Consider the following 26,932-nt stretch of genomic DNA (forward strand, 5'->3'; position numbering starts at 1 on the left):
ATGACTGAAGCCTTATATTTGGCACCATCTGTTCTTAGAAATCCACAGGATGAGCCACACAGAATAAGAGCTGAGTATATTGACTGACCTATAGGATTATGCAAAGTCAAAATTCAGTTCTTCATATACAGAAAAGGTGAGTTAGATATTTGAATGGTGAACATGTAAGCACAAAGTAAGTTTGAAAATTAGAAAATTCTGCAATATGTACCCCCAAATTAAAATTATATATATATATGTATTATATGTGTTGTGTATACATATAAGAAAATTCCACGCAGAAAAAGCAACAGATGAGATGTGAAAAATAAATAATATAATGGTGACTGTTATAATTCTAACAGTGTCCAAAATTCAGGAAGTTTGTTTCAACAGAAGTGGAACAAATAATCACTAAAAAATGAAGAGCTATGCAATGTAGCAGTCAAGTTACGTAGATGGGAAGCTGGCATTCACAGGAATTTAAGTAAAAATTCAATCTAGTCATGCTGCTATTAGGCGTGTTCTTAATTTTGTTGGGTTTTTTTAATATAGTACAGTGGTCAAAAACAGTTATGACTAAAAGGTAAATAATATAACAAAAATCTCTTGTTGGACAAACCACAAGACAGATTTAATATTTGGTCCTGTGGCAGTGACCAAAGGCATCTTTTTACCCTTTATTTACTACAATCTCAAAATTCAAGCTGGTACTTCCAAATTGCAGGATGAGATTAAAGAATGACACTAACAGACTAATCTACTAGTATTACAGGAGTTTTATTTAAACTATTGTATTTCTTGTCATTTGTGATCTTACTGTGTGTTAAATGATAAATTAATCTGAGAAGCATGCAAAGTTATAAAATTAACTGTTATAAGTGCTATGTCAGAAACCTGCTGAGACTATTAAGTTTGTAAATTTGGCATTTACTTTTTTTGTGTATGGCAGGGAAATTACCCTGAGAAGGTAATAGCTGAATTGAATATATAAGAAAGAAAGTTAAAAGTGGTGGGGAAGATAAAATGAGGAGGAAGCATTCAGGCATAAGAGCAGCCCTAATATAGCTCTTATAGCCTCATCAAATGGTCAGTGAGATCTGAGCACTGAAAGCAGCAGGAAGAAAGGAGAAACATTCAGCTACAGAGGTAAGTAGAATCAGCCTTGAAGGCCTTGTGTGTAGGCCCTGTCAAATATTTTTGTTTTATGAGTAATGGCACATATGTAGGTTTTGTAGCAAGAGGTGACATATCTAAACCTACATTCCATAAAATACTGTGGTTTCAGCGTGAAGAAGAGGCTTAATGGTGCAATATTGGATATGGGGAGAATGGTTGGGGATTATTGCAGCAGACAGCAGACCACACAGCAGGACCAGGGCAATAGAAGTGGAGACAGAGAGAAGACTGACTTAAGAAATACTTAGGAAATAAAGTCAGTTTACAGTACTGAACTCCATGTTGGAGAAAAGGAGAAAGCAATGTCACAAATAATTCCTGATTGTCTGGCTTGGATGTTGATGCTAGAAACACTAAAAAAAAAAAAAAAAAAATTAATTGAAGTGAAGGGGGTCAATATGAGTTTAGGGGTGTTGACTTGTAGGTACCTTTGAGACATCCAAATAGGGAATATTGAAATCCTAGCTGGACGAAAGTTTTTGAGTCCAGAAATTTCAAAACTGTAAATATAAATTTTGGAGTTATTTGCATATATGCATATATAATGTAATAGAATTATTGAATTTTCAGACCTATTTTAATTTGATTATCATTTTGCCATGTTGTGAGAAGTTTTTCAATAGAAATTGGCTGATCCAATGCATTCGTTCACTGAGAGAGCCAGGAATTGGACTGATTCACAGATGGGGTTGACTGGATTAATGTGACAAAGTAGCAAAAGGACCAGGTAATTGAAGGCATTATCAAGAGTGTGTTGACATATGAACAGTAGACTCTAACTAAATATAGAGATATTTGAGGACATAGAAGAAGGAAAACATGAAAGATGGTCAGCAGACATAAGATGTCAATGAGATTACATGTAGAAGTAGCTGAAAAGGGAGAAGTTTGAGATCAGAATGTGATGTGATTTAATTTCTGGTTTAAGATGGGGTACTTACAGGTGCAGCGATGTACTCAATCAAAATAAATGAGATGGTAGAGTGGAAAAGAAACTCATTGGCAGTGAGGTCAAGGAGCTGAAGAGGTTGCATGTTGAGAGTTCATGCCCCAAAATGAATAATACGAAGGAAAGATAAAAAGATGGAGAAATAAAGACACAATAGCTCACATGCTTTAGAATATTGAGGAATCAATAATATATGCTATTGCAGGAGCTTTAAAGAGATTATCATTATAAATGCTTTGGGTTCTCTCAGTTTTGAATTTAAACAACAAATATTTGTACATCAGAACCTAGTGCTTTCGAATATTTTACATTCCAGCTGACATTACGCTCCTTTCTCCCATTACCCGTTTACCCATCACACCCCCACACATACCAGAAAATATAGCAAATAAAAATATGATTTTGACAGTTCTGTCATTAGGAATCAATGAAGACAGTCACAAGATATTTCCTAGTAAGCTCTTGGACAGAGAAAGGAAACGTAATTAAGATGTTGACTAATTTAAAGACGTATATTCTCCAGAGCATATCTACTTTTACCGCTGTTGCTATTTCCAGATCCTACTTTCCAGCCAGTGATTTTTTTCATGAGTTGTGATATTCACTTGAAACCTTAATCATTCTCAAAGATCCAGCTCTAAAATGGAAACTAGGGCTTTTCCCTCCATCTGAAACTCACTTGAAAGAACTAAAGCTGCTGTGTCAACTGCTTTCAAGAATTATAGAGGGCAAAGCAAGGGAAGTGCTTAAGAATAATGTAAAAGATTTTTATTCTAAAACACTGATTACCTAGACTCTTCCTGTGGAAATTTAAATGCTGAATTTTCAGATCCTAGATTGAAATGAGAGCGAGATACACAATATGGCCTTGGTAAGAATCTCTAATAAGGACTCTGCCATCATAAAATGAAATGTTGGTGGCATCCAAATAATGCACTACAAATTAAGTGGGAAGCAAAATTTTTATGCCTAAAACTCAAATTTAAAGGATTCTATTAATTAAGGTACAATTTGTGGTGAACGCTATTTCAATAAACTTGATTGTTAAATTCTATTTTTATCTAATCCTATCTATACACTTTTATCTTTGTCCCTGGCTTTTTAAACATAATCCTTATTCAGTCTCTAATTGCATCCTCAGCTTCGTCTCTATTGGTCTCCTGGCTCTATCATTGTCCCTATGCAGCCTATTTTATAAGATTCTCCAAAATGTCTCCTCATTTTTGCAAATGCTTTTCTTCCTCAGAATAAAGTAAGGTGCAGTGGTTGACCCCATCCCACCATTGATTTCCAAGCTATGGTAGGCAGAATAATGCCCTTGCCCCTGTAGAAGTCTATATGATAATCCAGGACCCTGTGAATATGTTATGTTACATGACAAAGGGGAATTAAGTTTGCAATTGGAATTAATTTGCTATTCAGTTTTCCTTAAAATAAAGAATTTACTCTGGATTATCCAGGTGGATCCAATGTAGTGGCAAGAGTCCATAAAAGTGAAAGGAGACAGAAGAGGGCTCAGGGCCATATATATTTAAATGTGGTATACTGCTAGATTTGAAGATGGAGGAAAGGCTTTGAATCAAGAAATGCTGGTGGCCTCCAGAAGCTAAAAAAGGCAAAGAAAAGATTCTCTGCTGGACTTCCTAGAAGGAATGCAACTCTAATCACACCCTGACCTTTACCCAGCAAGACTGAGTTTGACTTCTGACCTGTAGAACAATGATATAATAATGTGTATTGTTTTAAGCCACTAAGTTTGTGAAAATTTATTACAGCGACAAAAGAAAACTAATACACAAGCCTGTACTTATATGTCTGTCAGCAATTTTCTGCCTCGGGATCCTCATCTTCATTAATAACTTGCCGCAGTTTTTAATTCACATCAGTGACCAAGATTGTTAGCAAATCCACTTGAGTTGGTGTACTGCACAGTAGTTACAGTTTTCCATTACTCAGAGGAAAAAGAAAAAAAAAAAGTTCTCCTGAAAGGAAGCACTAGAAAAGCCAGCATTAGAAATTATTAGAGAAGGATCACTTCCCTTGACTTCTGCCCACGTCATTCATATTGTCTGAAGGACTGTTTGTCCCCATTTCCAGATTTTCTTCTCTCATTGCTAACCATATCCATTTGGAGTCAAATTCATTTGATTATACCTTTATTATCGCCCCAAGTCTGTTTATAGAATACCTCCGAGGACTGCATTATACCTATACCTTATTTTTGTTGTTGCTTATTAAGATAGTTTCTAAAGTGTCTCTTCTTCCCAAGTATTCCTCAGACAATTGGAAGAGAAATGTTTATCTTCTCATCTGTCTAAATAAACAGCAATCTCCAAAATGTCTAACTCAACTCATTGCTTATAATAAGCATCTGAAACATTTGTCATAAAACCATCCTAACTCATACTAACTGTGATAAAAGATGAAGACAAGTCTGAAGAAGAGAAAATAAGAATTCTATCTATAAGACACAAAGTTTTAAATTTAAAATCATTCAACTCAATATCACTTGCAGCTATCAAGTATTAAATTATTTTTCTAAAGACAGCATCAAAGTTATGAATAGACTATCAATTTTTATGCTGAGAGATGCTTCCAGAGTGTGAGAAAGTGCCTTCCTAAAAAAATTAAGTATCCTCCTAAAAATATTAAATATCACTCTAGAATGTTCATTATTCAATTTTCTTATCTTTTTCTTTCTGAGAAAGTATAAAATTAGCTTTTTTATATCCAAAAGTGGTGATTTCTAAGTAAAAAAGAAACCGAGTATTTAAGTTTTAATTTATGACACTGTTGTATATGGTGCATATTTCATGTATTTTTCCACATCTGTAATTTTTATACTTTGTTGTATCATCAACACACAGGATTTCTGAGTTATGGAACTTGGATAAGGGTTTAACAAATAAATCCTTTTCAAATTAATAATGATAATAATTATAATTTTTTTTCATCTTTGAAATCCCAAGTGGTAAATGCTCCAACAAAATATTATATATAGAAAACAGAGTTATTATAAACAGATTATCTTGAAGGACTATCAAAAAACATTAACATAATTATGTACTTAAGAACATAATTATAAAATCTATTTGAAATAATTCATATATTGATAATACAGCTAGAAAATAGAAATATTTGGACTGCCCTTTCTGTGATAAAGAAATGTCATGATCCCTTCCTTATACCTTATACAAAAATTAATTCAAGATGGATTAAAGACTTAAATGTTAGACCCGAAACCATAAAAACACTAGCAGAAAACCTAGGCAATACCATTCAGGACACAGGCATGGGCAAGGACTTCATATCTAAAACACCAAAATCAATGGCAACAAAAGCCAAAATTGACACATGGAATCTAATTAAACTCAAGAGCTTCTGTGCAGCAAAAGAAACTACCATCAGAGTGAACAGGCAACCTACAGAATGGGAGAAAATTTTTGCAATCTACTCATCTGACAAAGGGCTAATATCCAGAATCTACAATGAACTCAAACAAATTTACAAGAAAAAAACAACCCCATCAAAAAGTGGGCAAAGGATATGAACAGACACTTCTCAAAAGAAGACATTTCTGCAGCCAAAAGACACATGAAAAAATGCTCAGCATCACTGGCCATCAGAGAAATGCAAATCAAAACCACAATGAGATACCATCTCACACCAGTTAGAATGGGAATCATTAAAAAGTCAGGAAACAACAGGTGCTGGAGAGGATGTGGAGAAATAGGAACACTTTTACACTGTTGGTGGGACTGTAAACTAGTTCAACCATTGTGGAAGTCAGTGTGGCGATTCCTCAGGGATCTAGAACTAGAAATACCATTTGACCCAGCCATCCCATTACTGGGTACATACCCAAAGGATTATAAATCATCCTGCTATAAAGACACATGCACACGTATGTTTATTGTGGCACTATTCACAATAGCAAAGACTTGGAACCAACCCACATGTCCAATAATGATAGACCGGATTAAGAAAATGTGGCACATATACACCATGGAATACTATGCAGCCATAAAAAATGATGAGTTTATGTCCTTTGCAGGGACATGGATGAAGCTGGAAACCATCATTCTCAGCAAACTATCGCAAGGACAAAAAACCAAACACTGCATGTTCTCACTCATAGGTGGGAATTGAACAATGAGAACACGTGGACACAGGAAGGGGAACATCACACACTGGGGCCTGTTGTGGGGTGGGGGGAGGGGGGAGGGATAGCATTAGGAGATACACCTAATGCTAAATGACGAGTTAATGGGTGCAGCACACCAGCATGGCACATGTATACATATGTAACAAACCTGCACGTTGTGCACATGTACCCTAAAACTTAAAGTATAATAAAAAAAAGACCTGCACAATGTGCACATGTACCCTAAAACTTAAAGTATAATTAAAATAAAATAAAATAAAATAAATTAATACAAAAAAAAAAGAAAACATGAATAATGGGGAAAAATATTAAAAATTTTTAAAAATGTAATTATTATTATTGTGTATTAACTACTGCCAGCATGGATGGAATATATTCCGTAGCTTGATGTTGATTCAGAAAGGTTTTTTGAGGAAAAAAAAGATCTTCCAGAGAAACACAGTATTTTAAGGAATTCTATGTAAGAATGTAACATGTTGGAGAATCAGAATGAAATAAACTCAGATCAAATTAAAAAAACACAAAGCCTAGTTAAAAAAAATTCGGAATCTCCTCTTCTCACCCTGCCTTATGGAGAGTTCAAGCAAATAATCACAGTTTTATTCCATTTGTGGAAAATAACTACTCACCAAGAATAGATATACATTGAAAAATAAGATGACTTATCTTTAATTATTTAAAGTAAATATTGTACTATATTAATAATAACCTTAACGCTACAACTAAACTCAGGAAAGAGAGAATATAGGAAAAAGAGAGGGAGAGGGAGAAATGCAGGTGAATATTATGGACAAATAGAAGTGGCCAAAAGTCACTTCTGATTTACGCCAGAGTCCAGAAGTCGGGTCTTTTACCTGTATTTGAATAAACCCATTATGTCTAATTAAATGTTTCACAGAAATATTTGATGTACAATTACCTCATCTAGGCTGCTGCATAAGTCAATATTCTTCATATTCTGCATTTGAAAATGGAGTTCATGTCAGGCTCACATTTTTAGCATCCTGAGCCATTAAACAATCTATCTAACTTGAGACAGAGTTTTTAGAAAATAAGTACCTTTTGGCTGCATAAATGTCTTCTTTTGAGAAGTGCCTGTTCATGTCCTTCACCCACTTTTTGATGGGGTTGTTTGTTTTTTTCTTGTAAATTTGTTTGAGTTCACTGTAGATTCTGGATATTAGCCCTTTGTCAGATGAGTAGGTTGCGAACACATGAAAAAATGCTCATCATCACTGGCCATCAGAGAAATGCAAATCAAAACCACTATGAGATATCATCTCACACCAGTTAGAATGGCAATCATTAAAAAGTCAGGAAACAACAGGTGCTGGAGAGGATGTGGAGAAATAGGAACACTTTTACACTGTTGGTGGGACTGTAAACTAGTTCAACCATTGTGGAAGTCAGTGTGGCGATTCCTCAAGGATCTAGAACTAGAAATACCATTTGACTCAGCCATCCCATTACTGGGTATATACCCAAATGACTATAAATCATGCTGCTATAAAGACACATGCACACGTATGTTTATTGCGGCATTATTCACAATAGCAAAGACTTGGAACCAACCCAAATGTCCAACAATGATAGACTGGATTAAGAAAATGTGGCACATATACACCATGGAATACTATGCAGCCATAAAAAATGATGAGTTCATATCCTTTGTAGGGACATGGATGAAATTGGAAACCATCATTCTCAGTAAACTATCGCAAGAACAAAAAACCAAACACCGCATATTCTCACTCATAGGTGGGAATTGAACAATGAGATCACATGGACACAGGAAGGGGAATATCATACTCTGGGGACTGTGGTGGGGAGGGGGGAGGGGGGAGGGATAGCATTGGGAGATATACCTAATGCTGGATGACGAGTTGGTGGGGGCAGTGCAACAGCATGGCACATGTATACATATGTAACTAACCTGCACAATGTGCACATGTACCCTAAAACTTAAAGTATAATTTAAAAAACAAAAAAAAAACAAAAAAACAAAAAAACAAACAAAAAAAAGAAAATAAGTACCTTGTCTGTCTTTATACCACATTATTTCAGTGGTCAGGATCCCTTAATTAGTTTTTATGAAGAAATACATGCCACATAATGTGAGTGATGTTTCATTATTATCCAAAGTTTCCTACTGTAATTTGAGTTGTCATCCAAAAAAATTATAAAATAAAATAAAATTTCTTCATTCTTAAAAAAGTACAACTTCTTACACTCTTATTTACAGAATTGAATGGCCCTCAAATTATTTGAAGCTTAATTAACTTCAGTTGCTAAAATATGAGCTTCAATTCTGAAAGCTTATGCCCTTGAAGAAAAACTTTGCCATATTTTTTATATTGCCCACAGGATTATAAAACAAATTTGCTTTTGGGTTCATGCTTAGTTATAAATTTGGAACCATTTTCATGCTTACTAGTGCCATATATTTTCCATAGTCTACAAACCAGAAAAATATTTAAGGGAAAAGAGTCAAAATAATTAAGAGTAATTTGGATTTAAAAATCTCATCATTAAATCATAAAATAAGAACTCTGACTTTTATTTAATTATGCTCCAACAATAGAAATCTACTTAAAGTGGAAAAGAATGTAGAATACGATCTTTAAATATTTTATATTATCTCTATGTTACATTTTTTGCCTGAGCAGTTTAGAGCATTAAATGTTATTTTGATTTTTGTCAATTAATTGGAATATAAAAATAAATGTTTCAGAAAAAAATCAAGTTGTTGATTTTTAATAGAGCCAATATGAAATTTTTAAAAATTTCATCTTTAGAGTTCTAAAATAATTAAGTAATCTAGAGCATCAGCTTCATATGGAAAACAGTCTTTGTCCCTTTTGTTCACTAATGTATCCCCAGTACTTAAAAGGCTGTTCATAAAAGACTAAGCCATCGATAAATATTTTTACCATACTCTGAACTAAAGCCACCACATACTCAACAAAATTTGCAATAAATTGTCATTCATCTCCCTGATTCTTGGACATCAGTGCTCCAATGTTTATTCATTCTTATCAAGCTTATGTAAATAAAATATTATTAATTGAAAATCATATTAAAATATAATAGACATTTTGGAATAATTGTTTTTAAATTTTTTCCATTTTTTCTTTTTATATGAAATCTCAGATATTCAAAATATAGTATTTACAGTATCCATTCCATAGTCCACTCAAATTACTTCTCAATTCTGTTTTGTTTAAGTTCTAGTTGTTGTATTAAAGAATAATAGGTTTATAATTACTTCAGCAGTTTATATTGTTTCCAAAAATTGAAATTTCAAAAGATAAAGGTATTTGGATTTTGCCTTTATAAAAGCAACATATTTGAACTTTTTATTTAGGACTTTTTGCTTCTGGCTTAGGTTTACACCTGGCATTTATTCCCTCTGATGCCAAGAAAATAGGAGATCTGATTATTTAGTGAATGTTGCTTTTTTAAACAAAATGACATTTAATCTAAGGAGTCTGGTTCCTCCAGGTTTTGTTCAGTTTCGGAATAAAGATATTCAGGTGAGAATAAACCTCAAATTGAAAGCAAAAGCAGTCCTTTGAAAAATGCGTGTTTAAAAAGTATACCCTTTTTGATCATTGATATTTAATGCAGAAACTCTATGTAGTACTGTGTAAGCCCCAATTTATTCATCTCAGTACTATAATCCCACTGCCAGACCGGAGTTCCAGACAACAGAAAGTGAGTGCATGTTTTATTATTACTTTTTAAAAAACATTTTATTGAGGTCTCATTGACATACAAAAACTATACATATTTAATATATACAGCTCTATGAATTTGGAAATTAAGTCTATACTTGTAAAAGCATCACTATACTATAATTCATAACATAAACTTATCCATGACCTTCAAAAATTTCCTCCTACCTTCTTATTTATTTTGTTTCTATGTGTGTGTGTGTTTAACAAGAATGCTTAAGATCTACACTTAGTAAATTTTTAAGTATACAATACAGTATTGTTAACTATAGGAACTATGCTGTAAAGTAAATCACTAGGACTTGTTCATCTTGTACAGCCAAAACTCTGTACTCTCTGTAATCTTTGTCTAATACCTCCTCATTTCCTCCTTTGACATAGCTTTTGGCAACAGCTATTCTACTCTACTTCTATGAGTTTGGCTATTTTAGATTCATCATATAAATTATACCACGTAGCATTTGTCCAGTGTCTGGCTTGTTTCACTTACAATAGTGTCCTCTAGGTTCATTCATGTTGTTGCCTATGACAGGATTTCCTTTCACAAAGCTGAATAATATCCGTGTGTGTGTGTGTGTGTGTGTGTGTGTGTAATTTTTTTTTATCCATTCATTCATCAATGGACAAGTAGGTTGTTGTCATATCTTGGTTATTGTGAAAAATGCTATAGTAAGCATGGGAATTCAGATACCTCTCTGACCTCCTGATTTCAACTCTTTTGCATATCTATACTCAGAGATGGGATTGCCGGATCATATGGTAGTTTTATTTTTATTCTGTGTGAAGAAACTCCATACTGTTTTTTATAGTAGCTGTACCAATTCACATTCCCGCCAACAGTGTACAAGAGTTCCCTTTCATACACATCCTTGCCAGTACTTATCTTTTTTTTTTTAAGTAGCCATCATAACAGGTGTGAGATGATATCTCATTGCATTTTTATTTGCATTTCCCTGGTGATTACTGATTCTGGGTATCTTTTCATATACTTGTTGGACATCTGCATATTTTCTTTGGAGAAATGTTCATTTATTTATTTTTCTCATTTTTAAATTGGGTTTTTTTTTGTTGACTTGTAGCTTCTTACATATTTTTAGTATGAAAATTTTAATATGATAAATGTGAAGAGAGAGCTTTATAATGAAATTATTTCATTTCTCACAGTATTCCATTTTTCCACTGTCAACAAGTTTGCTTTTTGTTTTTTGTTTGTTTCTTTGTTTGTTTTTTCATAGTGTTGAGAGGTTTTTGTCTTTAATTATCCATGTATGTGAATATTCTGGAGAAAGTGCTAAAGAAATGTATTTCATATAAGTTTATTCAGTCACAAATACAAACATTCACTTCTGTGTGGTTTCTTTGTAGGATATGATCATTATTCACATTTGTTAATTAAACTGATAATGTTCAAAAACAAGATGTATGTATATTGGACAGCTACATGGTGTTTTTAAGCTACATGATATTTTAAGCCAATTATTTTGACTTGGGCTACTTTTTTTTTCTTGCTGTTTTTAAGCATGTTATTATTATTATTATTATTACACTTTAAGTTTTAGGGTACATGTTCACAATGTGCAGGTTAGTTACATATGTATACATGTGCCATGCTGGTGTGCTGCACCCATTAACTCGTCATTTAGCATTACGTGTATCTCCTAATGCTATCCCTCCCCCCTATCCCCACCCCACAACAGTCCCCAGAGTGTGATGTTCCCCTTCCTGTGTCCATGTGTTCTCATTGTTCAATTCCCATCTGTGAGTGAGAACATGAGGTGTTTGGTTTTTTCTCCTTGCGATAGTTTACTGAGAATGATGATTTCCAATTTCATCCATGTCCCTACAGAAGACATGAACTCATCATTTTTATGGCTGCATAGTATTCCATGGTGTATATGTGCCAAATTTTCTTAATCCAGTCTATCATTGTTGGACATTTGGGTTGGTTCCAAGTCTTTGCTATTGTGAATAATGCCGCAATAAACATACGTGTGCATGTGTCTTTATAGCAGGATGATGTATATTCCTTTGGGTATATACCCAGTAATGGGATGGCTGGGTCAAATGGTATTTCTAGTTCTAGATCCCTGAGGACTCGCCACACTGACTTCCACAATGGTTGAACTAGTTTACAATCCCACCAACAGTGTAAAAGTGTTCCTATTTCTCCACATCCTCTCCAGCACCTGTTGTTTCCTGACTTTTTAATGATTGCCATTCTAACTGGTGTGAGATGGTATCTCATTGTGGTTTTGATTTGCATTTCTCTGATGGCCAGTGATGCTGAGCATTTTTTCATGTGTCTTTTGGCTGCAGAAATGTCTTCTTTTGAGAAGTGTCTGTTCATATCCTTTGCCCACTTTTTGATGGGGTTGTTTGTTTTTTTCTTGTAAATTTGTTTGAGTTCATTGTAGATTCTGGATATTAGCCCTTTGTCAGATGAGTAGATTGCAGAACTTTTCTCCCATTCTGTAGGTTGCCTGTTCACTCTGATGGTAATTTCTTTTGCTGTGCAGAAGCTCTTGAGTTTAATTAGATCCCATTTATCAATTTTGGCTTTTGTTGCCATTGATTTTGGTGTTTTAGACATGAAGTCCTTGCCCATGCCTATGTCCTGAATGGTAATGCCTAGGTTTTCTTCTAGGGTTTTTATGGTTTTAGGTCTAACGTTTAAGTCTTTAATCCACCTTGAATTAATTTTTGTATAAGGTGTAAGGAGGGATCCAGTTTCAGCTTTCTACATATGGCTAGCCAGTTTTCCCAGCACCATTTATTAAATAGGGAATCCTTTCCCCATTGCTTGTTTTTCTCAGGTTTGTCAAAGATCAGATAGTTGTAGATATGCGGCATTATTTCTGAGGGCTCTTTTCTGTTCCATTGATCTATATCTCTGTTTTGGTACCAGTACCATGCTGTTTTGGTTACTGTAGCCTTGTAGCATAGTTTGAAGTCAGGTAGCGTGATGCCTCCAGCTTTGTTCTTTTGGCTTAGGATGGACTTGGCGATATTGGCTCTTTTTTGGTTCCATATGAACTTTAAAGTAGTTTTTTCCAATTCTGTGAAGGAAGTTATTGGTAGCTTGATGGGGATGGCATTGAATTTATAAATTACCTTGGGCAGTATGGCCATTTTCACGATATTGATTCTTCCTACCCATGAGGATGGAATGTTCTTCCATTTGTTTGTATCCTCTTTTATTTCATTGGGCAGTGGTTTGTAGTTTTCCTTGAAGAGGTCCTTCACGTCCCTTGTAAGTTGGATTCCTAAGTATTTTATTCTCTTTGAAGCAATTGTGAGTGGGAGTTCACTCATGATTTGGCTCTCTGTTTGTCTGTTATTGGTGTATAAGAATGCTTGTGATTTTTGTACCTTGATTTTGTATCCTGAGACTTTGCTGAAGTTGCTTATCAGCTTAAGGAGATTTTGGGCTGAGACAATGGGGTTTTCTAGATATACAATCATGTCATCTGCAAACAGGGACAATTTGACTTCCTCTTTTCCTAATTGAATACCCTTTATTTCCTTCTCCTGCCTAATTGCCCTGGCCAGAACTTCCAACACTATGTTGAATAGGAGTGGTGAGAGAGGGCATCCCTGTCTTGTGCCAGTTTTCAAAGGGAATGCTTCCAGTTTTTGCCCATTCAGTATGATATTGGCTGTGGGTTTGTCATAGATAGCTTTTATTATTTTGAGATACATCCCATCAATACCTAATTTAATGAGAGTTTTTAGCATGAAGGTTGTTGAATTTTGTCAAAGGCCTTTTCTGCATTTATTGTGATAATCATGTGGTTTTTGTCTTTGGTTCTGTTTATATGATGGATTACATTTATTGATTTGCATATATTGAACCAACCTTGCATCCCAGGGATGAAGCCCACTTGATCATGGTGGATAAGCTTTTTGATGTGCTGCTGGATTCAGTTTGCCAGTATTTTATTGAGGATTTTTGCATCAATGTTCATCAAGGATATTGGTCTAAAATTCTCTTTTTTGGTTATGTCTCTGCCCGGCTTTGGTATCAGGATGATGCTGGCCTCATAAAATGAGTTAAGGAGGATTCTCTTTTTCTACTGATTGGAATAGTTTCAGAAGGAATGGTACCAGTTCCTCCTTGTACCTCTGGTAGAATTCGGCTGTGAATCCATCTGGTCCTGGACTCTTTTTGGTTGGTAAGCTATTGATTATTGCCTCAATTTCAGATCCTGTTATTAGTCTATTCAGAGATTCAACTTCTTTCTGGTTTAGTCTTGGGAGAGTGTATGTGTCAAGGAATTTATCCATTTCTTCTAGATCTTATGTTGTTTTTCTTCTCTCTTGAAAAAATTACTACGGAGGTTGTTTCAAAGAAGGTATCTTGACCCAAGATTTTATTGGAGATATTTTGAGACCATTGAAAAAAACTGTATCTCCCTTATCTGATTATAGTTTCATCAATTCCTAATGCCAATCTCTGGGGCTACCTCGAATGGTAAGTCACTTACAAACTGCCAAGTAATAAGCCCAAACAAGAAGTTGTCAGATAACATCCCTGGACAACTGCAAGTAACTTTAGTGTATCTACCTACGGACTTTCAAATAAATGCTCTCCTCCTAATTCTACCAGCTCCAATTCTGTACTTTACTTTTCCTGGGGGGAAAAAAAAGCAAATTTTGGTGATTATTTTGAAAATAAGTATTATTTGAATTTATTTTTCCCTTTGGTCTCTGGATGAAAAGAATTGTCTTAGCCATTCCCAATAGTTCACAGTTCTTATTTATTTTATTTTGCACATTTGTCAGCATCAATACCCCCCATATCTGTTTCCTACATGGACATATTCTGTATGTCTAATTTTTCTAATATTTTCTAATATTTAATATTTGACCGGGAAAATATTGTATACATAGAAAACACAGGACCATCTTGTGTGTGCTTAAATTGTGTTATAGATCTCATTCTTTCTTCGATTATTCCCTTGTCATAGTATTTTTAAGACTTGTTTATACGGTTATATGATATCCTGTTTGCTGTTATGTTTCTATTGCTTTATAGTAATGCATATTTCACTTTTCAACTGAACTAGAAATGCAAACTTAGGTTGCTTCCATTTCTTTGATAATTAAATTCCATTTCTTTGGAAATTTCTTTCCAAAATTTGTGTTAAAATGTGTGATTTTCTTTGCGTTCCATAGCTGGGTGTGACTGTAGAGTACATGTACACTTACTTTCGCTAGGTAGGGGAAGATTTTCCTGTATAATAGCTGTATTCACTTACACTCCTACTGGAAACACAGGCTTTGCAAATTTCACCATGCTTGGAAACACTATGACCTGTTAGGTTTACCAACCAATCAGAATAAACGGGCATTACATTGTCATTTTAATTTGTACATTTCTGATGAGGTTATAGGAACCATTTCATTTGCTTATTACTCATTCATGTTTCTCTTTTTATGAATTACCACTTTTGCCCATTTTTTCAATAGAAATTTCTGGGTGTTGTCTGTGTGCACATGTGTAGGCATTTGCATATTTTCTTGACAATTTTCAGAATTTAAAAGTGATTATTTCAAAGAAGGAACTATTTGTTACACTTTACCAAAGGTGTCATTTTTTAAACTGAAATCTTTAATTTTAATGCAAATTTATCATATATTTCTGTTATAGTTGTCAGCTACATTTTTTTTTTTTTTTTGAGACAGAGTCTTGCTCTGTCACCCAGGCTGGAGTGCAATGGTGCAATCTCAGCTCACTGCAACCTCTGCCTCCTAGATTCAAGCGATTCTCCTGCCTCAGCCTCCCAAGTAGCTGGGACTACAGGCACATGCCACCACGCCCAGCTAATTTTTGTATTTTTAGTAGAGACGAGATTTCACCATATTGACCAGGCTGGTCTCGAACTGCTAACCTCTTGATCTGCCCACCTTGACCTCCCAAAGTGCTGGGATTACAGGCATGACTCACCGCGCTCCGCCTACATTTTTTATTTGTTCAGAATTATGCCTTTCAAAGTAAGTTTTTGATTCAGTCAGAATTCGACAGTAGTCAAACTAATTATTTCATAAAATTAGTCAATTTCCCTATTTCATTTCCTATTAAAGAGTCCATTTTCCATACACATTTCTAAGTTTATTCTATTCCACTAGTATATATGTCTGTTTTGTCATAAATATGACACTGTATCTTTGACCTATATTTTAGTTTGTCTAGAGTGAGTTCCCTGATTTGGTCTTCTTTTTCAAAATTGACACAGCTATTCGCTCTAGACTAAATGCCTGTGTCCTCCCCAAATTCATGTGTTACATCCTAATCCCCAATGAAATGGTATTTGAAGGTAGATTTGGTAGGTGATTGAATAATAACAGTAGAGACTTTATGAATGAAATTTGTGCCCTTGTAAAAGAGGCTTCAGAGAGCTCCTTTGCCCCTTCCACTAGGTGAGAACCAAAGAGATAATGGCCATCTATGAACAAGGAAATGGGTCCTCACGAAACACAGAATTTGCCATCACATTTATTTTGGACTTCCTAGCCTCCCGAACTGTGAGAAATAAATATCTGTTGTTTATAAGCCACCCAGTCTATGATATTCTGTGATAGCAGTTCAAATGAACTAATATATTATTCAAGAATATTTTATACTTTTATATAAATTTTAGACTATGATTATAAAATTGTTCAAAAATTCTGTTAAGATCATATTTAGATTATAAAAACTAACTTATTAAGAATCAATACGCTTATAGTAAGTTATTTCATCCATTGAGATTTTCTCTGTGGGCATGAAGAGATCTACATTTATCTATGTATTACTTTATGTCTTTCAAGAGAGTTTTAATTTTATTTCCATAAATTTTTCCTACATCTTTACTTGGGCTAATGCATAAATTATTTTTAATTTTTCTTATTTGTGAATGATGTATTTTCCTATGAAATTGTCTGGTTGATTATTTGTTGTGTAAGGGGCATTATTAATTTTTGTAAGTTAATTATGACAAATTAATTTTTTATCCAAAAGCTTTGTAAACTATTTTATTAGTGCCAATAGAGTTTCAGGTGATCTGTGGGGTTGATCAAACAATCTGCAAAAAGATGACAGTATTTTTCTCCTTTCTTGTCCATATACCTATTTTTTTTCCTTTCCTATAAATTTTGTTAAAACACTTAATAAAATGTTGAAGAGTAATGGTGTTGAGGTACATGTCTGGTCATATTAATCTTAAACAGAACATAAATATTTCTTTCTACATTTCCTGTTGGTAGGTGTTTGGTACTATGGCTTTTGGTATGCTATGGAAGATCCCCTCTATCTGTAGCTTCCTAAAGTATTTTTTTCTTTTGTAGTCTTAACTAGATATTAATTTTATCACTTATTTTTCTAATTCTATTGAAATAGTTCATTGTTTTCCTTCCATTAATACGGTAAATTGATACATTTTCTGTTGTGGAACAACACTTGCATTTCTGGAATAAATTCTAATTGATCATAATAAACTATTCTAAATAGTTTTTTTATTTTTGCATGCATCATCACTTAAATGATCCAATTTTTCCTTTTTTGTACTTTTGTTTTCCAATTGGAATTAAAATTACATTAACTTCATAAAACTAAGTTGAACACTTCCATTTCTGTATTCTGCAACTGTATATAGATGAATAACCTTAAATGTGGAAGAACTCATTAATAAAATTCATTTGTTCTATGACATTTTATTGAGGAGAAGGGTCGTACTCTAATCATTATTTGAGTTTATTTACTAGGTTATGATCTATTCAAGTGTTCCATTTTTTTCTGTAACACTTTTGGCATTTTACATATAAATTTCCCACCAGTTTAACCATTTCTCTTGGATTTTCAAATTTTATAATTGTTTATAATATTATTTTACTATCTTACAAACACTGTTATGCCTGTAGTTAGTCATTTCTTTTTCATTCTGGATTTTCTCTTTCTAAATTGCTTCTATTTTTGTTGAGTGGTCACCTGATAATGGTCTAATTACTAATATTTTTAAAGAACCAGATAGTCAAATTTTTTCCTTTCCACTCTTTCTTGCTCTATATTTAATATACTCAAAACTGTAAATCTTTCTCTAAGCCGGATTTTTCTGTATCACACAAGTTTTTACATGCAGTGTTTTCATTGTCATGCATTGTATTTTCTAATTTGTCTTACGAAAACCCCTTTCACACAAAAATATTTGGTAGTATACTTTTTAGTTTCCAGATGTATTAGATTTTAAGTAATTCTCTTGTTACCATTTATTTCATTGTGTTATAATCAAAGGAGATATTTTTTGATATTTATGTTTTTTATTCATTGTTTCTTTTACCAGAATATGACATTTCCATTTGCATGTTATGAAATTTTTAAAGTAATCATAAATTCATTATCTGGAATTAAAATTGCTAATACATTTTCCTTTCGTTTAGTATTTGCCTGAAATACTTTTTTCTATGCCTTTGTGTTCAAACTTTTGTTATTCACTCCTTTCAAGTGGGTTTCAGACTTTTATTGTTTTACAAAGAATTCTTTAGGTTGATTGTTGTTCTATCAGTTATTATTAGTCATCTTATTTTAATTTTCTATCTGTCTCCCTTCTTAGTTATTTTATATATCTTCATGCTTCCTCTTTTTTTTTTTTCTTCTTTTTTTTTTTTTTTTTTTTTTTTGAGATGGAGTCTCGCTCTGTCACCCAGGCTGGAGTGCAGTGGCACCATCTCGGCTCACTGCACTCCACCTCCCGGGGTTCACACCATTCTCTTGCCTCAGCCTCCCTAGTAGCTGGGACTACAGGCGCCTGTCACCACGCCCAGCTAATTTTTGTATTTTTAGTAGAGATGGGGTTTCACCATTTTAGCCAGGATGGTCTCGATCTCCTGACCTTGTGATCTGCCCACCTTGGCATAATTTCTTTCTGATCTGGAGGTTACACCTGATAAATTTTATTTATCTTGTGGTTATTCTTAACTTTCTACAACTATGTAGGCATGTATATATAATCTGTTCCTGTAAATTTCTTCAGCTTGACATATTCATATCTTCATCCAGAACAAAGAGATGCCTTGGCGCATTTTGTAATTTCCTAGTCTCCACAAAGTCCCTGACTCTCTACCCTCTCATCATAGTGTTTAATCTATAAGTCTAGCTTAAATTGTTTCATATAGAAAAGTAGGTATGTAGATAGATGGCAGATGTATAGATACATATGCAGATATGCAGAATATTAATAAACAGATATGTAGATGTATTTAATCCTTATATTTTTAGTCATTTACTCAATGTTACTTTCAATGTCATATGCAATATTCCTGAGTTCATTTTATAATGTTTGAGTACTTCCTCCAAAAATGTCATGAAAGTCTTTGGATGATAAACTCTTCAAGGCCTTGCTGCTAAAAATATTTGTAATTTAACTCTTATACTTAGGTGAGTTGGTTCAAAACTCCTTTTCTTCAAAATTTAAAAAAGTTACTTTATTTTTTTTTTTGCAGTCAAACATGCTAATGAAAAAATCAATGTGGTTTTGATTATTTATTTTAGATGAGCTGCTTTTCCTCTCTAGAAGTTTTTAGTAGATGTATTTCCCCTGTCTTTGAGTTTGAAATTCTCTGGGCCATTTCAGTCTGATACTTAATGTGTCTTTATTTCTGAGACATCCGAGTCATTACTTACTTAAATATTTTCATCTCTCATTTTTTTCTCCCAAGGAGACTCTCAAAATTGTTGAGAATTCTACTTTTATTCTAAAATTTCTTATTTTTAACCTATATTCCTCATGTCCTTATTGCTTTCGGTACCATGTAGAAAAATTACTAACCTTCATCTTCAAAACTATTAATTTTTTGGTGCTATTCGCTATGCTATACAAAAATATCTGGTGTCTCCAACCCACTTTAATACTTTTCCTACCCAGAGTCTCTCATGGATGTGTGTGCGCACGAGCTACAAGGGAGCGGCAGGACCACTGTACTTGCAATAGAGGTTGGGCACGTCCCTGGATTTGGGCCTGACAGGGAATCATTTCAGGCTCCACCCTTGACCAGGAGCTCTCTCCCATCTATTCCTCAAATGTAGATGGAGAAGAGTTGGAGGAAGGGGAGTATTCAGAAGCTGGTGCATCTGCTTGAATCTCTTTTCATATTTTTGCTTCTCAGGAAGCCTCTATCTCTACCCTGCCCTTGTTCCTTTATCACAGGCCAGTACCAACAGGCACTGCTGTTTTCTGCCTCTCATTTGCAGTGGGACAGGCAGGTATCTCTTAGGGGAAAGACGATGACCATCCAGTAAGCTTTGCTTCCTAGCAGACCTTCCATTTATGGCGTCTTTGATTGTCGATTTATCCTCCCATCAATGCCAAAATAGCTTCTTTCTCTACAGATGTTTCAAATGGTCTATATTAGATATTAGGCTTAACAATACTCTTCTTCTCTTTGCTTTCGTGGAATCTTTGGCACTGCGATTGGAAAAAGGAGGTGACAGACTATCGGTTTTTTGGGGGGTTTTTGCCACCTTTTCAGAAGTGACAGCTGGAGTTAACTTCTCTGAGTCTCTTTTTTCTCCTTATTCACTTTTATCAACTCTCTATAAAGGGAGTAAGAGGTTTTCAGACTTCCAATTGTGGTTTGGAATAATTGAAATTAAATTTTCAGAGAAACAGCATTGCTTGGGCTGAAGCTTAGACATGTGTTTAAGATCAGAAGGGATGTTGCATGCATCACTCAGTAATTGTTCAGTATTTTAAAACTTTGATGGGTATACTGATGTGAAGCTGGAGAAGATTAGGGACAGGTGCGGCTCAGATAAATAATAATTTTCAGGGATGGTTTTGTATGTATAACTGGTAAAATAATATTTTGACATGACTGATTTCATGAGGCTGAGATAAAATTGCTACATTTAAATGCCATAATTCTAATGAAGCAAATCTTAAATATTAACGTGACTCATTTGTTTCTTGCTTACTGTAAGCTAAGCACTACAATATGCTTCTGCTTCTCAGACAGGAAAGTGTTTTCATATACATTGCCCTGTCTGACTCTTCAATTTCATGGCTTACTGAAGGACCCAGGTCTTCTGATTCCACAATCTTAACACTTTCTACCAGACACTAGCTGTTATTCCCTGAGCAGAGTTAACCCTGAATATAATTAATGATATAAGTTAAACATCTGCCTCTTTATTTCCAGTGCCCTCATTCTGATTCTCAGCTGTGCAGGGATCCCTTCTGAATAAAACTTCCATGGAAATGCCATGTCCAAAAACTTTGACATTCACGGCCTCATGAATCCTCACCTCTGCCCCATTCACACAATGTCTTACTGGGAGACTGCTCAGCTAATTGGATTTGAAAGTATTTTTACACAGTTACAGATTAATTTGCTTCTCCTCTCAAAGGGTATTTAGATAATTATCAGCAACCTCCGGTGCCTTAACTGAATGAATAATGTGGTAAGTTCCAGCCCTGTAGCAGGGTTAGGGGAGAAATGTTTTTAATCACGGTGTGTGGGAGTGTCAAGAACTGGGCTTGACTGAACTGAATTGCACTGTGTCAGCAGCTCTGCCCACACAGCCCACACAACAGGTTACACTCTCTCTGAGTAATCAACCTACAGTCACGGTATTTAGAGACTCGAGATTCAATTTCAAAAGATAAACAAATATCAACACTATTAGGACCACTGAAAACCAGGCAAATTTATACACATATTATTTATGTACATATGATATTTATAAAGCACATTATTATGAAATTTAATTTTATCCAAGGAGTATTTTAAAGGCATGTTAGTAACCTGATTTGCTCCTATGCTGTATAGCCATATTACATGAGAAGAATTAGGTCAAGTAATTAGATCAACTAACATCATGATTTTGAGGTTGTTTTTTTTTCCATGAAGTTCTTAACTATGGCTTAAAACGCTGCATATAATCTACATCCCAGCTTATTCCCAGCCTTCTTCGTGTTCACTCAGCTCCAGCTGCACTTGCTCCTTGCTGCTCTTTGATTACACCAACTGTGCTTTGGCATTTCTATCCCTTCACACTGAAATACTCTTGAGCCAGATTTCTTCTAGAGCCACACGTTCCTTGACCATCCCATATATCATGACAATCATACTATCCACTTCCTATCCCCACATCCCTGTTTATTTTATATCCTTTATTACCATCTGACATAGTACTTATGTATTTTGTTTCTTTCCCCATTACAATGTGAATTCCATGACAGCAAGGATTTTGTCTGGTTAGTTAAACTAGTATAACTAGTTTATTGAGTCCTCAATAAGTAAAATTGAGTCCTCCATCATTTTCCTAGTCTAACAAACTAGGAAACTACTTTGTTAAACTAAGAAAAAAGATTGAGGACTTAATAACTACTTGTTAATGAATAAAACAGTAGAAAATTGTTGTGCCATATACATAGGTACATATGAATCATATAATTTTGAAATAATTCCATATCAACGAAAATAGAAAAATGTTTATGAAAACGCCTTAAAGTACTCAATGTTTTATATAAATAAAGGCATTATTAATTTTTTCTAGTTGCTGACACTTTGTATAGTTTCTAATTATGATTTTTAATAGTCCAAGACTGTGTAGGACTGACTTTTTAATCATCTGAATAATTTATATTTGAAAATATTTGGATATATAAGTGTGATGGTTAATACTGAGTGTCAACTTGATTGGACTGAAGGATGCACAGTATTGATCCTGGCTGTGTCTCTGAGGGTGTTGCCAAAGGAGATTAATATTTGAGTCAGTGTGCTAGGAAAGGCAGACCCCCCCTTAATCTGGGTAGGCACAATCTAATCAGCTGCCAGCATGGCTAGAATATATGCAGGCAGAAAAAATGTGAAAAGAGTGACTGGCCTAGCCTCCCAGCCTATATCTTTCTCCCATGCTGGATGCTTCCTGCCCTTGCAGACGGCCTGTTTTGGGTCCTTGTGATCATGTGAGTTAATACTTAATAAACTCCCTATTAGTTTTGTCCCTCTAGAGAACCCTGACTAATACAGATTTTGGTGCCAGGAGTGGTTCTAGAGGAACAGAATATTAAGGATGGAATTCTTTCATTGGGTTTGGTGTTTCTGGAGTTGGCTGCTTAATATGATTAGACCCAAAATTGCTAAGGGCTCTACTTCTAATAGTATGGAGAACACAGATAGTCCTTGGCATGAACTGCTTAGAGAGTTATGCAAAATAAATGCATTTGACATTCCTAATTCATCACTCGTGAGAGGCAAGGAGTTTAGTGACTCTATACATAATACCTTTGACCATATGTGGAGAACCAAGAAACATAATGTAGCTGGTTGGTCGCTCCTAAGTTCAGTGGACAAAGTGATGCAAGAAAATGATGAACTCAGGGATTCTGTCTCCTGGCTTCAGAAGTGGATACTGAGCCTCAAATCTGCTAAGATTGCCCTGAGTGAGAATCTCATCTCCTGTAGAGAAAGAGCTGAAATTGTGGAATAATGAACACAAGCTTTTATCACGCGAGCTGCTGACCTGCAACAAAAGATGCATGCACAGCCTTGCCAGGTACCTGCTGTTAAAGTGAGAGCATTCATTGGAAAAGAATGGGACCCTGCAACTTGGAATGGGGATGTGTGGGAGGACCCTGATGAAGCTGGGGACACTGAGCCTGTAAACTCTGATGAACCTTTTTTGCCAGAAGAAACAGTTTCCCCATCCCCAGTAGTGGCAACATCCCCTCCCCAACCCATACTACCATCAGCCTTTCTCCATCTTTGCCAGAGGAGATAAACTCTGTTCTGCCTGAGGCAACAGTGATGGCCTCCCCTGAGGCAGTTGCCAGGAAAGATAATGTTAATTCTCCTCAGGAGCCACCCCCAACAGCCCTGTTTTCTTCTAGACCTATAATTAGACTAAAGTCCTGGCGAGCCCCTAGAGGGGAAGTTGAGAGTGTGACTCATGAGGAGGTGTGCTACACTTAAAAAGAACTGCTTGAGTTTTCTAATTTATATAAAGAGAAATCTTGAGAATAGGCATTAGAATAAATATTAAGGGTGTGGGATAATGGTGGAAGGAACATAGAGTTGAATCAGACTGAATTTATTGATTTGGGCCCACCAAGTAGGGACTCTGCATTTAATGTTGGAGCTCAGGGAGTTAAAAAAGGTTCTAGTAGTTTATTTACTTGGTTAGCTGAACTATGGATTAAAAGATGGCCCACTATGAGTGAGCTGGAAATGCCTGATCTCCCCTGGTTTAATGTAGAGGAAGGGATCCAAAAGCTCAGAGAGATTGGGATGGTGGAGTAGATTAGTCACTTTAGACCTTCTCACTAAAGTCAGGAGGGTCTAGAAGATATACCCTTGACCAATGCCTTGCAAAATAGATTTGTGATGGCAGTACCTGCATCTTTGAAGAGCCCTTGAATTGCTCTTCTCTGTATGTCAGGTTGAACAGTGGGAACCACAGTCACTTGACTACACAATTTAAATGCAGGTGGAATAATTGGATCCCAAAGTGGCAGGGGCCAAGTTGCAGCACTCAACTGTCAAAGGCAAGGTGGGCATACCTACCGTAATAGACAGCAGAGGCAAAGCAACAATCAAAATAGTCTGATTTGTGTAGAGCTCTGGTATTGACTAATTAATTACAGTGTTCCTAGAAATGAAACTGATAGGGAGCCTACTGCCTTCCTACTTAATTTATATAAGCAGAACACTTCTAGATCAAATGAGCAAAAAAATAATTTGAATTATAAAAACAGATAATCATGGCCCCTCAATCAATTTCCAGACTTGAGCCAGTTTACAGACCCAGAACCCTTGAATGAAGGGAAGACTGGGTTCCCCTGAGGAAGGAATCCACTACATTAGTGATAATGTATGCAGTAAATCCTTCTTCTGTCCTTCCCCAAGGAGACTTCCGACCTTTTACCAGGGTAAATGTTCATTGGTGAAAGGGAAATGATCAGATATTTTGGGGACTACGAGACACTGACTCTGAGCTGACATCGATTCCAGGGGACCCAAAACGTCATTGTTGTCCTCCAGTTGAAGTAGGGGCTTATGGAGATGAGGTAATTAATGGAGTTTTAGCTCAGGTCCCACTTATAGTGGGCCCAGTGGGTCCCTGGACTCGTCCTGTGGTCATTTCCCCAGAGCCAGAATGCATAATTGGCATAGACGTACTTAGCAGCTAGCAGAACCCCCACATTCGCTCCCTGACTGGTAGGGTGAGGGCTACTATAGTGGGAAGGTCAAATGGAAGCCATTAGAGCTGCCTCTACCTAGAAAAACAGTAAATCAAAAACAATATTTCATCCCTGGAGGGGCTGTAGAGATTAGCGCCACCATCAAAGACTTGAAAGACCCTGGGGTGGTGATTCCCATCACATCCCCGTTCAACTCTTCCATTTGGCCTGTACAGAAGATAGATGGATCTTGGACAATGACAGTGGATTATTGTTAGCTTAACCAGGTTGTGACTCCAATTGCTGCTGCTGTACCTGATGTGATTTTGTTTCTTGAGCAAATTAACACATCTCCTGGTACCTAGTATGCAGCCATTGACTTGACAAATGCCTTTTTCTCCATTCCTGTCCCTAAGGCCCACCAGAAGCAATTTGCCTTCAGCTGGAAAGGTCAGCAATATACCCTTACTGTCCTACCCCAGGGCTATTTAAACTTTCCAGCTTTGTGTCATAATCTTATTTGGAGAGACCTTGATTGCTTTTTGCTTATGCAAGATATCACACTGGTCCATTTCATCAATGACAAAACTGGGCTTTGGTAGAAACTGAACGTTTGACTATGGGTCATCAAGTTACTATGCAACCCAAACTGCCTCTCATGAACTGGGTGCTTTCTGACCCATGTATACATGCTTTTACATATATACACGTGTACTAAGAAAATATCTTCATTTTATTTCCTTTTCCTTTACCATGTGACATAAGATTTATTGACTTCACATCAGCATTTAAGTATTGTTAACTCTATGTAATAGTATTTGGGTTGGGAACTGATATATTTCCAGTTGTACGTAGGACAGTTGTAATGTTATGAGTAAATATTGTTGCAGGAGTTTTCCTTAGTTTAGCTAAAGACAGGGTTCTTGTCTATCCTATAGACATGAAAATTTAGGCTCAAAGATGGTTTAAAGGGTGAGTAAAGCAAGGTTTTATTGGGTGAAAAGGGAAAAAAAAGGAGGAGGGGGGACAGGCATCCTCCTGTTTCAGAGTCCCCTGCTAGAGAGCTTCCTGCTGCTATTTGAATACTGGGTTCCACATAGGAAGAGGTGGGGCCAGGCCCCTCCCCACTGCAAAGGGCGTGAATTTCCCAAGGCTCCACCTCAATGGGCAGACTGACTGGAATTTCTCCAGGGACCCCCTCCCACCTGGCTCTCATTCACCCCTCTAAAGAAGTACATGTAACCGCTGGTAGATTCAAGGTAAGGAGGAAGATGATCTTAACTGCTTCCTGCTGACAGGCGGTGCAGTTGTTGAGAAACAACAGTCAGAGCTCCCTCAGAGGAAATTTAAAGGTTCCTGGCAGAAGGGGCCATCATTAGAGGCTCTGGTTGCATGATTGTTTGGAGTTTGATGGCCTGAAGGCAAGAACAGACAAACAGGGTTATTAGAAAACATGTATCAAAATGAAACAAGGGGAGGGGTAAGGACAGCTCAAAAATTCCAAGGCCGTTTACCAGTTTGCACAGGGAGAGGGAGGCCAAAAGTCTGACTGGCAAAATAAAAACTTTACCCTTTTGCCATCATATTGGGTTTCTGGGTTACCTTCCCCTGAACCTGATCCTAAGCCAATCAGCTTAAGGTTTGGGAAATTAACTCTTTCCCTTTTGGAGGATGCATCTGAGGGAAGTGTCTCATAGTACAAAGACAAAATTACCTAACTGAAGAGAGGACTGAGGAGGAGACAGGGAAAAGAAGGTGCTTTTCAAAG

The sequence above is a fragment of the Pan troglodytes genome, chromosome 10 (assembly GCF_028858775.2).
Source record: "Pan troglodytes isolate AG18354 chromosome 10, NHGRI_mPanTro3-v2.0_pri, whole genome shotgun sequence".
NCBI classification, from domain to species: Eukaryota; Metazoa; Chordata; class Mammalia; order Primates; family Hominidae; genus Pan; species Pan troglodytes.